The following is a 15,769-nucleotide window of genomic DNA, read 5'->3' as shown; positions in this document are numbered from 1 at the left end:
CTGCAATTGCCTGTCAAGCCTGCTGATGGACAGGCTCCCTGCCCTTCATGTGTTTGAAGGGGTTATCTCATTGTTTCTATGAGTTCTGCAAGTTGCTCCTCAAAATTGATTTTACCTGCCTTGTTTAACTTGCCTTATTTAACCTGCCTGCATGCTCTTTTCTATTTTCTCTGTTCAAACACAACCTCCACTTTCTGAAAGATGTCTTTGCACTCCTAACATCATTCTGCTCTTCTCCTGAACACCACCAGCTTTTCAGAGTCCTCCTCAATCCTTTTGATAGAAGAGGATACAGGTTTCTTGGAGCTCATATTATAAAGCCTTCTCACCAGCTGCCTGTTCCCTGCAAGTATCTCACCCTCTCAGCTGCTCCCTTGAACAGCAAAATTCATATAATCATTCATCTATTTACCTATTCAACTTCTTTAAAATAGTATTGTTTGCACAGGGACAAGAGAACTGAGTTGGTCGTGGTCATTGCACATTGCTCTGGGCTAAAATCAGCGTTGTGTTTTCCCCATTACATTAAATCACAGAATCACAGAACAATTTTTGGTTGTTTCACACCCTGCATTGCTTTCCCTGTTGTCTCTCACATCAAGGCCTTTCTCCTTTCCCTCAGTTGAGTGTCTTTGGTATTTTCTTCATCTACATCTGCAGAGAAGGATCTTTCTTCCCTTGGAGTTCACTGATCTCTCTGGATAACAAGCATCTCAAACAAATACTAGTCTCTCCTCCAAATTAAAGTGCCCCACTTGCCAAGGCAAGGACAACCCATATTTCCAAAACAGAGTCCTCATATTTTCTCAGCCAGCATTTTGATGTAAATTTTTCCAGACAGTTTCATGACCATGTTTCAGTCATCACTGTGCAATGGCACCAATTACAAACACAGCCACCATCAATGTCAACACTGCCACCTCCACACCTCCCTGAGACAAGAAATTTATTCCTCCAGCATTTTTTCCCCTTGTTTCCCCACAACAGAACAAAGTTCCCTGGAAGGGCAGTTTCCTCACAACTCCAGGACAGTTTGGATGACAAGCCTAAGAGGATTAGCTTTTGTAATGCCTTCTAAAAACCACTGTAAGGAGGATCACTGACATGGGTGACTGATTTTCATCCAGGAGATTCTAGCATTGTTCCACTACCTCATGCATTTATTAGGATATCATTTCCTTCTGGAGCCTCCAGGGAAATTTCATAATCAGCACACCTGGTACGTGTAGTATAAATAATTAAGGGGATGCCCTCTCTAAGGATCTGTGCAGAAAGGCTGTTGTGCAGTAAGAAACTGCCTGGATCACAGATTGATAGAAGAAAGAACTATTAGGATTATAAGATCCTTTCAATTTCCAGACTCAAAAAACCTCATGAACGTTTTCTGAACCAAATGGAGTCAAGGTAGAGGGACCTACTCAATCAGTGTGTTTATGAGTTGTTTCAACATTATTCTTTCTATGCTGTCAGTATAAATGGTACTTTGTCACCATTTTTCTATCTCACAATTTAATTTATTGCTTGCCTTAAGAAAAAAGATCATGACACCAATTTAGCTTATAATCACATCAAGAAAAACACTTTATGTGACAAATCTGGCAATAAGCCAGCACTGCATAAACTGGTTTGATAGCAAAAATACTTAGGGCAGAACCTGTAAGAGAGGATAGAGATCCTGAGATGCCCTCCACACTTGGCTTTATCTGTTCAGCAATTTGCAAGGGCAGTAGTGGTTACAGGCCCTGGTGGAGTTTGGTGGCTTTTCCCCCAGAAATTAAGAGCATCAAAGTCCTCACAAAGTGGATATTATTAGAAGAAAGAATTACTTTATTTTCACAAATGGATAAAGTATGCAGGACATACAAATTCTTGTCTGACAGCTCACTCTAACATGGTGTAGCATCTGCACAATTTTGATCTGAAAGGGTTATTTTGATTGGTTTGGGTTTTTTCTCCTGAAGGTAAAGCCCCTCAATAGGTGGATATAGATGTACATCTAGGAATTTTCACTTAAGTGCTTTATGCCTTTCTCTTCTTTACCAAAATAACCTTTTGTTCTAAATTCTTCTATCTACTACCTTTGATCAATTCTTTGCCTTAATCTGTATTTATTTCTTACTCTACAGATTCCTCACTGGAAATATTTATTTTCTTTCCCTAAACCCAAACTCAAGTTCTACTATAAGGCTTCTAAAAAAAGTTTTATCATATCATGTGCTTCACTTGATGGTGCCATCTGTAACTAAAGTACAGTACAGTAAATGACATATTTGTGATTTAGAATCCAGTTTTGCAGATAACAGAGGTTAAGCAGCTCATTTAAATATACCTCATTTATACATAACTGAAATAGATTCAAACACTGAGATTTGCTCACCATCAATACTCCCACTTTCAAACACATTAATTGGATATAGGAAGTCAAATCAAGAAAGGGTTTCTCATCAAGGACTGTGTTTTAAATTCTGGGGGTTTTTTAACAGCTGAAAAAATGATAATGAATCATTTGGCACCTGAATATTAGACCTGATATGAATGGCACCAGACATGCAATGTTGTGTAAACACACTCTCACCCTTTCAACTTGCCCAGTTACCTCAGGTCCATCTAAAGCTCTTACATGTTTTTCTAAAGCAGGTTTGAAGGACCTATGGCTAATTAAATCTATTGCTATTAGTGTGAGTAGGCCATCCTTAAATTAAATTTTAATAAGTTATGAATCATAAGCATATTCATTACCAGAATTTCTCTCTTTCTAGAATATAATTGGATGCTATAATTGGGCTGATGGGGCACATCCTGACACCTGCATGCTGCTTGGGGGGGGACTCTGCTTACATGCAACCTAGAACCTCCAGTCACAGCAGGGTAAAGGATCACAGGACTACAGTCATTCTGCCAAGACAAATAAAGACTCACCTTAACCTTCTAACTCTGTCCTGGCAACATTGAAACCTTACCCCTCAGTTTTGAAAAAGAGAAGGAAAAAGTTACCAAGGTAGAAGGATCCAGGCACCCCATGATAAAATTCAGTGTTTGGTTTCAGTGCAGACCCCTTCTTGTCCTACCTAGAGCAGCAGGATGCACAGGATGTGTTAAACCCATCCCAGGAGGCTCAGCAAAAAGTGGGTTTCAGTTAGGAGGTGGGAACAGGTGGGCTCTGGGCATGTCTGCAGTGAACAACCCCCAGTAAATCTTCACAAGCTGAGCAATATTTTCCCCCTCTTTGAGAGGCAAATGTGTGATTTGAAAAGGCACAGAACAGATTTACTTCCACAGAACAAGCACTTGGCAGCTCCCAGTGCCCTGTAGAACTCAAGGCTCCACTTTGTCCTCTGCCATCTCACAGTGCTCCAGTGGGACCCCCCTCCCCTGAGCCCAATTCCCCATTCTGCAGGGCACAGCTCCCTGAGCCCACTGCTGTAGGGGCTCCTGGGGACTCAGGGGTTAATGCAGCTCACAGGAATACATTAAACCGTGCTGAGAGCATTCCACAGAAATACCTTCCAGAGCCCAGGAGGAATAGCCAACCTGACAAACCCTGTGTCCAGGCAACACACAAATGCACTGGCTTTGGGATCAGCAGCAGCAGGGCATTTGTGGGGCACCCAGGGCATGGAAAACCAGCATTGTATGGATAGCTGCATGGGGAAAAAACACCCTGGAAAGCCATTTGATGCAGCATTAGCTGTGAAAGTTGCTTTAGGCAGACTCATCTCGAGTTCTACCACCTGTTGAAAAGGCAAAATACTTCCTCATTCATTTCAAAAGCTGTGGCTCTGTCCCCCCCTTCTCTTTGCATAGCATGTGGTAAAGACACACACTTAGAGGAAAATGCAGAACCTGTAGCTGTGAGTAGCCCAGATCCTGGTCTCTACCAGAGCTTTAGCAGCCTCTCAGGAGTTTGCTGTAAAAGCAATTGGAACTGCAATTAACAACAGCACATCTTAGGATAGGGAAAGACTTCTAACTAGAAGCTAATTAGGAGGGCAAACACTGAAGCTTGTTAGCTGAGATGCTAATGAGAATTATACTTGAGTGGCAGCAGACTAGCTATTCAGAGTTAATTAGAAACCTCAGCTGATAGTATATTGCTCTTAAGAGCTTTCAAAACAAACAACTGGAAAAACTGTCCTGCAGCTAAGGATCCAGCATGCCATGTTGAGTAATTCATGGGCACAGGGAGCAGCCAGGAGATTACACTTAGGCATCAGGGTAATTTAACAGCATGTGGAAATGGAAGAGAGGAGGTTTTTAGGAGGTGCACACTCCTGTGGATTGTCAAAGGATCTGTTCATCCGTGGGTGGCAGCCCTGGTACTTCATCATCCAGTGCTGGTGAAAACAGCACCCAGCTGCACCAGAGGGTGAGCAGGGAGCTGCCACATGCCCAAAGCATCCTCACCAGCCTTGTGCAGAGGTGGGATAAGGACCTGGGCTGGCTCAGCAGCACCTGGCAGCTTTCCTGTCCCATCCCCAGCCTCTCCCACCCCAGCCCTGAGCTCTCATCCAGGAAATCTGCACCAGGTGAAGCTGCAGCTGTGTGCAAGTTGCTCTCACCATGCCTTTGCCTTCCTGGGAGGGATTTACTCTCCCCCTCTCTTTGTGCAGAGAGGGGGCAAGGAGTAAATCAGGGCACTTAGAGGGGAAAAGCCTGTGAAATGTAATGTGGCTGCAATGGGGATGGTGAAGTGTGGCCTTACCTGGGCTGAGTTGCATGGCTGAGTCCTGCTCTGAGCAGAGCCAGGGAGGCTAAGGAAAGGGGCTGCATGTTTAAATGTTTCCTCTGTGCCTGATTGGAAGCACAAGAGCCAGTCAGGGGCAGGGGAGAGGCTGCTAAACTCAAAGTAGGTTGCTTGTTTCAGGAAAAGGTTGGATACTGGAGAACCTCCACACTTGGCTCATGAAAACACATGAAAACGTTCAGCCTCACAGGGGAGAGAAATGCTCCAGAATAACTGGGGGATTTTCAGTTTTGTAGAGTCCCTCTTTGCATTAAAACTTGCAGCAATTTAAGCAAAACCTGGTTTTAATTCTATTTATTGAAACCAATTGCAAAGCCATGTGGATACTCTTAAACAGATTCAGCTTTCCAAAAGAAAAAACACTGCAAGTCACTTTTCAATTAAAGCACAGAGGAGCATCCACAAACGGCCTAACACCAGTGTAATTAAACAGATTTCAAAGTTTAACTTTAGTTTAACTAAAGATTCAAAGTTTAACTTAAAACAAATGTGGCTTTTAATGCAGATGGGACCTGGCAGTTGTTGGCTGTTGGTATATGGGAGGGTTGGAAACTTTGCATACTGAAACCTCACTGTGAGAGTCCTGGGAGTGAATTGCTGTAAATACACCCTTCACACAATCCTTTTAGTATCTGCAGTGCTAACTGTGTGAAAGTATAAAAATTAAGAGTAGACACTAATACTTGTCAGCTATAATCCATACATCTATTTCTTTCTTAAAGGAAAACAAAATCCTGGTGAATAAGAAGTATCCTGAAGAGACAAATTTACTTCACTTTAGCTTTGGGAACCCTCATTTTCACTCAATGTATTTGAAGAAAGAGTCCTGGATTGTGGTTATTCAGGTCTAACAGGACTCAGAAATGCTGACTGAGGCTAGAGGCAAAATTCCCCCCACAGCAGAGAGACGTAGCTCTGGGCTTGACCATGCTGCAGCTGGCTGGAGATCATCCCAGCCACAGCCACACAGCTGGGCTCAGCAGGAGCAGTCCAGTGGGGACCAGGACACCATGGGGGGCTTCACAAACCATTTCAAAACCCAAACTCACCAGTGGCTGGTGCCTGCCATTCCAGAGCTGGATGCATGGGCTGGGGGTCACCTTGCTCAGCTGCTCTGGGTTCAGTGCAAAGTGTAATGAGCTCCTTGGCAACTCAAACCAGGCTAAATAAAAGCAGCAGAAGAGATTTAAGTAACTTAGTGCTTCAGAGAAGATTTACTAGTGGGTAACTAAGGACAGGGGTGGTGGTACCTGCAGGCAGTGCTAACAAGCTGCCTGAACACAATCCAGCCAGCACAGCACCACAGTGAGAGGCAGCTGCTGTCCTCTCCACCCCTCATCACTTAGGGCTTCTGGTAGATTTTCCCTGTATGAAAGACTGTAAAAGAAGCCTCCCCAGGGCTGCAGCCCAGCTTGGAGGCAAACCAGGGCAAGGTCTGGCTGTTTCTAGGTTTATATTGCTGACAGCAAGCAGGTACAGCTGCAGGAACAGGTGGGCAGAGCTTGGGTTTGGCCATGTTTAGATCTGTGAGGACAGATGTCCTTCCTTGGTGACCATCCCAGTGCCTGGAGTGGAAGGCTGGGACACTGGTATCAGACACAGCATCACCCACAGGGTGTGCATCTCCAGGGAGTACTGGACAGTAATTCCACTGCCTGAGCTGACAGTGGGAAGTATGCACCTGTAAACTGACCATTAAAATGTCAGTTTAGCCAAGACCGATCCTTGTCTCATAATCATAGCAAAAAACTGAGTTCTCTGGATACTTTATGTTCCCTTGCTAAGCAATCTCCTTGCTCCTCAGACTCCCTGAGCACAGCAATTATTTCCCCCCACAGATTCAGGAGGATGACACACAGTCTCTTAACATCCTAGCAAGCAAACTGTAACTTTCCCCATTTGTTATGAGTGCTTGTTGCCCTCTTTCCTCTGCAGGGATAAATGTACAGCTCTAACCCTGAAATTCACCTATTTACTGTCTCTGACTGTGAATCCTTTTCAGTACTGCTAGCTTCACACTGGCTTGCACACAGCATCCAACTCCACAAGAGCCCCATTTTCCTTTCAGGCTGCTGATCTCCTGCTGCAGCAGCACCAGCTCCCCCTGCCAAGGAGCCCTCCCTGCCAGCCCTCCTCTGCTGGCCCATGCTGTACACCTGCAGCAAAACAACACAATCTGTGGCAGATTTTACTTCCTTTTCTCCCCCAGAGCTGGGCTGCTGCTTGGCTTGCATTGCAGCTCCCTGGGGATCAGCATTTTAGCTCTGCAGGACATACTACCCCAGGTCTCTCTCTTGTAATGGCTTTAATTTTTTATCATGCTCAGAGCACTGCCTGCTGTCTCTTAAGCTTTCATATGCACTGGGGAATTTCTTTTGCTTGGCAAATATTCATGGGTTTATCAAAGATTACGTCTGGGTTTTCTAATAATGGGGTTTCTAGTGCTGCCTCTGAATTGGCTTTTTTTTTTTTTTTTTTTCTAATTCACAGCCTGATCTCTCACAATTGACATAATGCCCCAAAATTGCAACCCTGCACCTTTAATCTTAGATCACTCACCAGTCCTCTTTTTCTTCAGGGAAGAAAAGAGAGAAAAAAAAGGTAGTATCAGGAGCAGAAGTCTCTTCTTTGTTGAAGTCTTTGGCCTCAGGTCAAGAAGGCTTTTCATGGGAAAGCCCTGCCGTTCCCTGGAGAACTTGCATAAAACCCCATTCTCTGCTGCTACCTTCACCTCTGTGCCCTCCCAAGGCAGGGGCTGTATCTGTTTTCCTGTGCTGCTTCCTTCCCTCCACATTTATTTTTTGCTAATCAAGTACAGTTATTGCATCACATGGGAGGTGACTAAAGGAACTTCCAGCCTAAAGAAACCAGTGAATTCATGATGCTGCTTTTATTAGTATCTGTTTTGTCTGGCTGTGTATTAGTGAAACAATGTGGCCACAGTTTAATATAGGCAGGTTTCTACTTCCACGTGGCCTGTAATCCCAGCATGCTGGAATTCCAAAATACCCTGTATGCCACTTGTTCTGTCCTTACCACACAACCACACAACAATCACACTGTCATTCTTTCACTCACTTTCCTGCAAGTTTCTCCTCTCTCACATGAGGCAGAGGGAGTCCCTGGAGCCCACATGTCCATCTCTGCATCCCTCCCACTGTGGTGGTGGCAGCAGTGCTTTCCCTGAGCACAGGGCACTGCTCTGTGCTTCACTAATTATTTCTGCTGCATTGCACTATTCCTACCTGTACAGGCTGATTCTCCAAGCCACCACTTGTATCTCAATGCATTTCTCTTCTCTAGCTTCATTCTTTACATTTTACTTCCCCCTCTTGATGTCCTTGTGTCTTGCCTTTGCACAAACATAGGAGCACTACTCAAAGCACTTTCCATTATGTCTCTGAGTTACCTCATAAATTTTCTTTGCTTTCATCCTCCTTTCCTTGCATAGGTCCTGCAGGCTGTGGGAGATGGGCAGGAGAATCCATGTGTATATTCTGGGCAGTGGAAAGTTTACTGCACCCATGCCCCATCATACAACTGCATCAGTGCAATGCTGGGGCAGAACTAACACACCCTACTCCTCACTGGGACTTCTCATCCTGGCCTTGATTCCATACAAAGGGCAGCACTTCCAGTGATCACATCTGCCCAGTCTATACTTGTACAACAAACAGCAACAGCAAGGATCACAGACATTACTGAGCTAACAACAAGTTCAAGTACTCTCCAGCATTTTTGCTCAAGTTTTTATTCCCCTTAATCACTGCTGAGTTCATCTTGAAGATTTGTGAACATCTTGCATAGCTTGGCTATTTAACTGCTACTTTTCCTGATTCTTGTTAATACTTGTCAATTTTCCTATCAAAACTCATTAAAGGATTTTTTTTCCCCTTCATTTTTCAAAAATAGGATTTTCCCTTAGCTTGGCAAGTCTATTCCTGTTCCCATCCTAATCCTGCTAGAGAATGTGCATTGCTCATTACCCTTAACAACACATCTACTCTTTTTCTTGCTTTTCCTTTTTCTGCACGGCTGGCACTTCTGCAGCTTTCCTCTTTTAAGCTGAATAAAGCTCAGTTTCTGCACTCATTTCTTTTCCTACCAGTCCAGCTGAAGCAGAAAGCCTAGGAGCATTCACATTTCCCTCCACTCACAAGGCAATTCTGAATTTTTGGTTGTACCCACAGATGGATACAGCAGCTGCCACAGCCAGCTCATGTCTGCAAGCATGAAAAGGTACCTGCTCCAGAACAACAACTCCTATCCACATGGAAGACAAGGTGGTGATCAGCAGCCAGCATGGATTCACTGGAGGTAAATCAACCTGACTGCCTTCTACAAAGGAACAACTCCTTGATGGCTGAGGGGAGAGCAATGGATTTTGTCTACCTTTACTTCAGCAGGGCTTTTTGACACCATGTCTCACAACATCCTGGTAGGCAAACTCAGGAGTTGTGGGCTGGGTGAGTGGGCAGGGAGGGGGACTGAGAACTGGCTGAGTGGCACACTCAGAGGGTTGTGATCAGGGTCCAGTTGGAGATCTGTAACCTGTGGTGTCCTCCAGAGTACTATACTGGGCCCTGTGTTGTTTAACTTGTTTCTTGGATGAAGGAACAGATCCTCCACTGCAAGTTCTCTGCCAACACAAAGCTGGGAGGAGTGGCCACTACCCCAGAGGGCTGTGCAGCCCTGCAGAGGGACCTGCAGAGGAGAGAGGGGCAGAGAGGAACCTTCTGCAATTCAGCAAGGGCAAACCCAGGGTCCTGCACCTGGGGAGGAACAAGCCCATGGACCAGCACAGCCTGGGGCTGCCCTGCTGGAAGGCAGCTCTGCAGAGAAGGGCCTGGCTGTGGACACAAGCTGTCCAGGGGCCAGCAGTGTGTCCTTGTGGCCAGGAAGGGCAGGGGAGTCCTGGGGTGTGGTAGCAGGAACAGTGCCAGCAGGTCAAGGGAGGTGATGCTGCCCCTGTGCTCAGCCCTGGGGAGACACAGCTGGAGTGCTGGGCCCAGGTCTGGGCTCCTCAGGACAAGAGAGGCCTGGAGATCCTGGACTCTGTTCAGCAGAGTGTGACAAAGATGATTAAAGGTCTGGAGAGTCTCTCTTATTAGGAAAGGCTGAGTGAGCTGAGCCTGTTCAGCCTTGGACTGAGAGGGGAGCCCCTCAATGTCTGTCAGTGTCTGCAGGGAGGGTGACAAGAAGATGGATCAGACTGCTCAGTGGTAGCAAGCAGCAGGACAAGAGGCAGTGGGCAGAAACTGATGCACAGAAAGTTCCACCTGAATATGAGGAAAACTTCTTTACTGTTCTGAGCACTGGGACAGGCTGCACAGAGAGAGTGTGGAGTTTCCCCCACTGGAGATATTCAAGAACCATCTGGACACAATCCTGTGCCATGTGCTCTGGGCTGACCCTACCTCAGCAGAGCTGGACCAGATGCCCCACTGTGGTCCCTTCCAATCTCATCCTGTGATTCTGTGAGTCTCCTGAACCATGTCCTAAAAGGAGAGTTCTCCCTCTCTAGCATAGAATCCTGTTGCAGCACTCCCTGTCAGAGTATTGTTATAAAAACATCTACCTTTTGCTTGTAAGTTACCACACACTGCAAAAATCTCCACTGAAGTGTGTGCAGAAGTATCCCCCAGAATAAAAGGCTCTGTATGCATTTAATAATGAAATGCCCATTTCATGTTTAGAGCCAGATGAAAGGACAGATAAGAGCAACTGGAAACAGCTTGGATATTGCAGCTTCAGCCTGATAAGACTATACTTTTACCCTACTATTCTAAACATGTCTTTTTTCAAAACAAAAATATTTCATAAAAAATTTTATAATAATGGGAGAGCTTTCATGTCCCATCTGAAAGGGTTCCTTGAAACAGATTTAAAATGAAAACATCAAGGAAGACATTAGGACTGTACCTCACTCTTTCATCAGTATATATAGTTCATAATGCACATCAGGTGCCAGGGGAACTGCTGTTCAAGGTTACAGCAAGGTCCTTATGAAAGGGGCAATTACTCTCTAGTGACAGATAAGGAGAAGAAAGTCAAAGCCAAACCGTGCGAGCAGGAAAGGCAGGAGTGCTCAAAGTTAACTGGAAAAGCTACAAAAGCCTTTACCTCGGGAAGAGGCCACTTCAGCACCTGGCTGTGAATTCAGGGTTTAATCTGCCACCAATAGTCCCTGACAGGCTCTCCCTCCCCAGGCCTCAGAGGAGCTGGCTGCAGCCCCAGAGCTGCTGGGGAGCAGCAGGACAGGGAGTGAGGGCTGCTCGGGGGGCTGTGCCTGCTCTCTGCTGGGAGAAAAGCCTGGGCTCAGCATTCTTGTTAAGTACCAAAAGCATAATAAAAACATGTTGTTGAAGGGCAAATTAAAACCAAAGCTCACGTCCAGTAGCAGCAAATTTGGTGGAGGATTCCAGGAATCCCAGTTCCACCCGCAGGAAGGTCTGGAGCCACAAAGGCTCATCCTCAATGAAGAGAATGAAATGGGGAACATTTGGAGAAGATGGGATACACAGCTCCATAGGATGATGTGGGATGCACCCAAGGGGCTGAGGAATCTGCTGATGTCAGACAGGCCATCAGGGGAGGTTCCTGAGGACTGGAAACAAGCATCACTCCTGTCTTCCAGGAGGAGAACCTGGGAAACCAGCATCTGATAAACCTTAATGTAACTCGGTACAACAAAACTGTGTAACTTAAAAGTAACATCTTTTCAAAGAAAAAACTTTCTGGAATGTGATCAAGAAACCAAATAAGGCAAGAATATTACCTGTGAAAATTCAAACATCAGACTCTCACTAGAGAAAAAATGCAGCAATATGAGGAGATGCCACTGTAACTACAAGAAGGAGAAAAACTTTTAGTATTTTTGATTTTCAGGAGAGGGGAAAAAAAAGCACATTTGCTTTCCTCAAGTGGATGAAAGGCACCTGTATAAAAAGAAGAAAGACAGTTCTGGCTGACTCCAGAATAGTAATTTACAGGGAAAACTGTAGTTCAAAGAAAAAAATTAAGTATTTATTCTTTTCATAATCAAATATAAAGGAATACTCAAGGTCTAAGTCTAAGGATAAAGAGCACTACTAAGAAGCAGTTTCAAGTTCTGCAGCCTTCCTCCAACTTACTATCACAGCTTACTGAAAATTATTTTTTTCCTTGCTGATCTATAAGCACCCACAGTGCAAGAGAAAACTAAACACAAAAGCCAGGAGCAGCCTTAAAAAACACCCTCACACCTTTAATAACAGGAACCTTCAACATTTTCAGGCATAATATGGTGAAGTGGACATAGCCATTGAAGGTGAAGAATGAGATGCTGTTTCCTGCCATTCCTTGGTCCCTGGGCTGTATCTTGCAATCAACTCCCTTTCCCAGGAGGAATCATCCTGGCTCTGTCCTGCAGTGTCCTTACAAGTGTCATAAATGCTTCTCTGTCCTTGGGTGCACCACAGCTGTTTGGTCTCCAAGGAGACCTCTTCAAGGTCCACAAACTGCCTGGAGAGTGATATATTATACATGACATATGCAGGTGATGATACGTCATATATCTGCACATATATTTGCTCAGAGACAAAGTAACAACCTGCAACATGCAGCAATGAACCATTCAACAGCTCATGGTTGAGAACATTTTTTTTAACAACCATGGATACTTTTTTCTGTCCATAACTGGCCCTCAGCAGACAAAAAAAGGTTCTTTACTCACATATAGCACACACCAGGCTGCTGTACAAACCCTATCCTTCCTTCCTGCATCACATCCTGGAGCTTTAGAGCAGAAAAGCACAAGGGAAAAAATATGTCAGGCAACTCTCACCACTACCCCTTTTTGGGCCCTGCTAAAATGTCAACTTTTAATTATTTTCTTTTGAATGAATGCCCATCTCACAACAGGCTTTGAAAATCTCTTCAAAATACATAATTTAGGGCTAAATTCTTGTTTATGCTATTTGGCTTCTAAAGTTATCCTGTCTACACGAGATTTTACAGCCAATAAAACATGACTGAGTACACATGAAATAATAAATTTGATCTCCTGTCCTGATTCTTTTTCATGTAATTAAGCTACACAGAATAATACAGTTTAATCATTGTTAGTTTGGGACTGGCATTTATATTTCATCTAGAGTTAATGCAGTCAAACCAAGAACAAAAGCAGCACAGACAAAGGAGAGCCAGACCTCACTAAGTTAATAATTAATAACCACTTTGACAATATTTAACCCATCAACAAAAACTTTGGGCACTCAAATCTGACTGAAATGAATTCATACTTTCACCAGTACACATGCTGCAGCAATCTTTTCGAGTGTAACACGAGAACAGGACTTGTTACAACACTCCATCATCACCCCTGGATTCATAATCATTTTCAAAGGTATAAAATGCAGTTTGGATTTTTATGGATCTAAGAAACATAGATTTGCTTAATCCTGTCATCTGAGACAACTCAGCTCGAATCAGACCAGGTTTGCTGTATCTTTCCCACGCAGGGATACTCTCAAACCCCTCAGTAGGCCAATGGGAGAGCAGGAAAATTAACCTGTCAGCATAATACAAGTCTCTCTTTACCATTGATAATGTGACTCGGTGCCAGATAATGTTTTCTGAAGCAGCAGGTCCTTTCACTACTACTGCTAGTGCTGCCTGCAAATTTCCCAGCTGCCAGATCACGTTTCTCACTTTTTTTTTTAATATATTATCAGATCACACTGCAATGGGAACAGGTATTATCCACAAGCTCACATTAAAGTAACTGCAGTATATAAATATGCTGCTTCAGTGAGCACAGATAGAACCATCCCCAAGACAACCACCAAAGCAGTAAAGCAGCAGAAGTACAGATTGAAACATCATTTGTGAAAGCATTTGATTTTGGTACTGATGAAGATAAACATCTGAACAATATTCTTAGATTGCTATATTAGGTAGAAAAAATGTTGCAGGTTTACTTTGTCCCCTTCTACAGATTCACTTCTTCAGGACTCCAAATTAATTAATAAACTTTGGATCACTCAGTCTTATCCTCTGTTACTTAGTCATATACCAATCTATTGATGACATACAATTTTTATTGTAAAACATTCAACAGGTGAAATATTTACTCTGGCAGCCAAGGCAGAGGAAAGACAGGAGGTGAAGGAATGAGCTTAAGCCACATTACCAAGAGATGGAAGGACCAGAAGCCTCAAAAGCACTTAAAAATACCTCCCAGATCTGCAGCATCCAGTGTTCATTTAAAACTGTGCTAGTTTGAAGCAGTTAAGGCAGTAAAATTATTATGAACAAAGTGTAATTACAAGAGTATCTGCCCAAACTTGCCTGAAATAAAAGTTAAACAATGAATTGTGCTATTTTCATAGATGTTAAATCAAATGCCAAAGATGGTATTTGAAATGTCAACATTAACATGACACACCAAGAAAAGTTAAGTTAGCAATCTTTACACTTGCCTTTCCATTGGACAAGACAGATGCTTCAATCCTAGAGCCATTCAACAAGAAGACAGGGATGAAAACACACTTAGTGCCTCTTCCTCAGGGGAAGAAAGGGATAGAAAAGACTAAGATTATAATTTGGGGCTGTTATTTCAACATTGACTTGAAGTTTTACAGTGCATGTAATTCAAGATGAGCTAGATTAGCAAAAACCTGGTATTTAAATGGTCTGACTTAATCTGGCTCACAGCTCTGTGGGCACCTAGTGCATGGTCAAACCCAACCCTCAGGGATGCATTTTGCTTGGAGCCCAAACACTGCAGCCTGGCTGAAAGAACTCCAAAATGTAAATAATGAGGTAAAACAATCAGGTTGCACTTGATCAAAATCTACCCACGACATTTGCAGCTCGAAGGATACGAAAACAGCACCTGGGGTAAGGGACTGCTCTGCCATACCTGGATGTGTACACCATGGGAAAGATCAGAAACAAAATTAAGGCAGAATTATGGCTGCAATAGAAGAGCAGAAGGTTTGGCTCACTCTGAAGATAACATTCTATATAAACTGTAGGAACTTTTTCATGTTCCTACTTCCAACTTTTTAAGAAACCTACAAGTTACAAATCTTTTCATCTCTTCAAACAGTTATGCAAAACTTATGGTATAATTATGTTGAATTCTACAGGCAATTAAAGCTTTTTGTTTAGTAATGGGTGGAGCCCTGCCAATTCCCAAATGATGGCTGCAAATACTCTTTACAGCTGCACTGCCCAAAAAGTAGGGAAAAAAAAGCACAATACCTATACAGAAGAGTAAAGGCAGTTGGGAAAGCAAAAAAGTTCTAGTAAATTCAAAAGTTCTAGTCTACTAAGTGCAATGCTTAATCTCCCTCTGCCTGGCAATTCATCTTTAGGGGTAATATTTCCAGAAATTAAATTATTTTTCTTCTGAGTGACAAAAAGATGAAGACTTTATTACTCCAACAAGTCTCCAGCTCTGCAGACAAAGGCACTTACCACAGCCCAGTTCTGTCCCTCAGCTCCACTAAAGGTGACACAGCGGCAGATCAGCCACACCAACACCGACAAGGAAAAACAAGATGTAAAAAAGTTACTTTGACTAAGGACAAGACCAGCACGTGCTTTCTGCATTAAGCTACTACTTCAAACTTTATGCCAGAGTTTCCAGGGAACAGCCAAGTGCTGCAAAGTTAATCAAAACAAGATGTCTCTGAGCTGTTGAGTACTGCATGAGATCCTCCAGTGTTCAGCAGCAGGACCACCCAGAAATTTCTTTTAAGATGCAAGCCCAACAGCTGGGAAACCAAGCTTCGGCAAGTTAAACCATTTCTTCTCCTGTGTAACATTATCCCTCCCCAGGACTGCTGCAGATAAATACACTCTCATTCACAAATACAGCTGTACAGTTAAATTTTGCCTTTTCTGATCTCATCTAGAATCCCAGAGAAGTTTTGGCAAACATGACTATTAGATACAATTAAAAGCTCAACTGTGAGAGTTCTTGGTTAATTGCAAACAGCATAGTGATTGTGCAGCATGGCTACATTTGCAGAGAGT

At 43.6% G+C, this 15,769-nt stretch overlaps 1 protein-coding gene across 4 annotated transcripts in view; it reads right to left on the bottom strand.

Annotated features, from left to right (window-relative positions):
- The window catches only part of MSANTD1 (Myb/SANT DNA binding domain containing 1), a 55,890-nt gene extending 40,127 nt beyond the window's left edge, over positions 1-15,763 (bottom strand). For 2 of the 4 annotated variants that reach the window (XM_079305896.1, XM_079305898.1), the window contains exon 1: positions 15,209-15,763. The gene's annotated coding sequence lies outside the window, so the exon portion shown is untranslated. Of the gene's footprint in view, positions 1-5,793; positions 7,630-15,208 lie in introns of those variants that run through there. The other 2 variants (XM_079305895.1, XM_079305897.1) reach the window with 2 other exon arrangements.
- Between the last annotated feature and the right edge of the window lie 6 nt (positions 15,764-15,769).

This window comes from Erithacus rubecula (assembly GCF_903797595.1).
Source record: "Erithacus rubecula genome assembly, chromosome: 5".
NCBI lineage: Eukaryota > Metazoa > Chordata > Aves > Passeriformes > Muscicapidae > Erithacus > Erithacus rubecula.
Note: the sequence above shows the minus strand (reverse complement) of the source record. Positions and strands in the feature narration are given on the sequence as shown.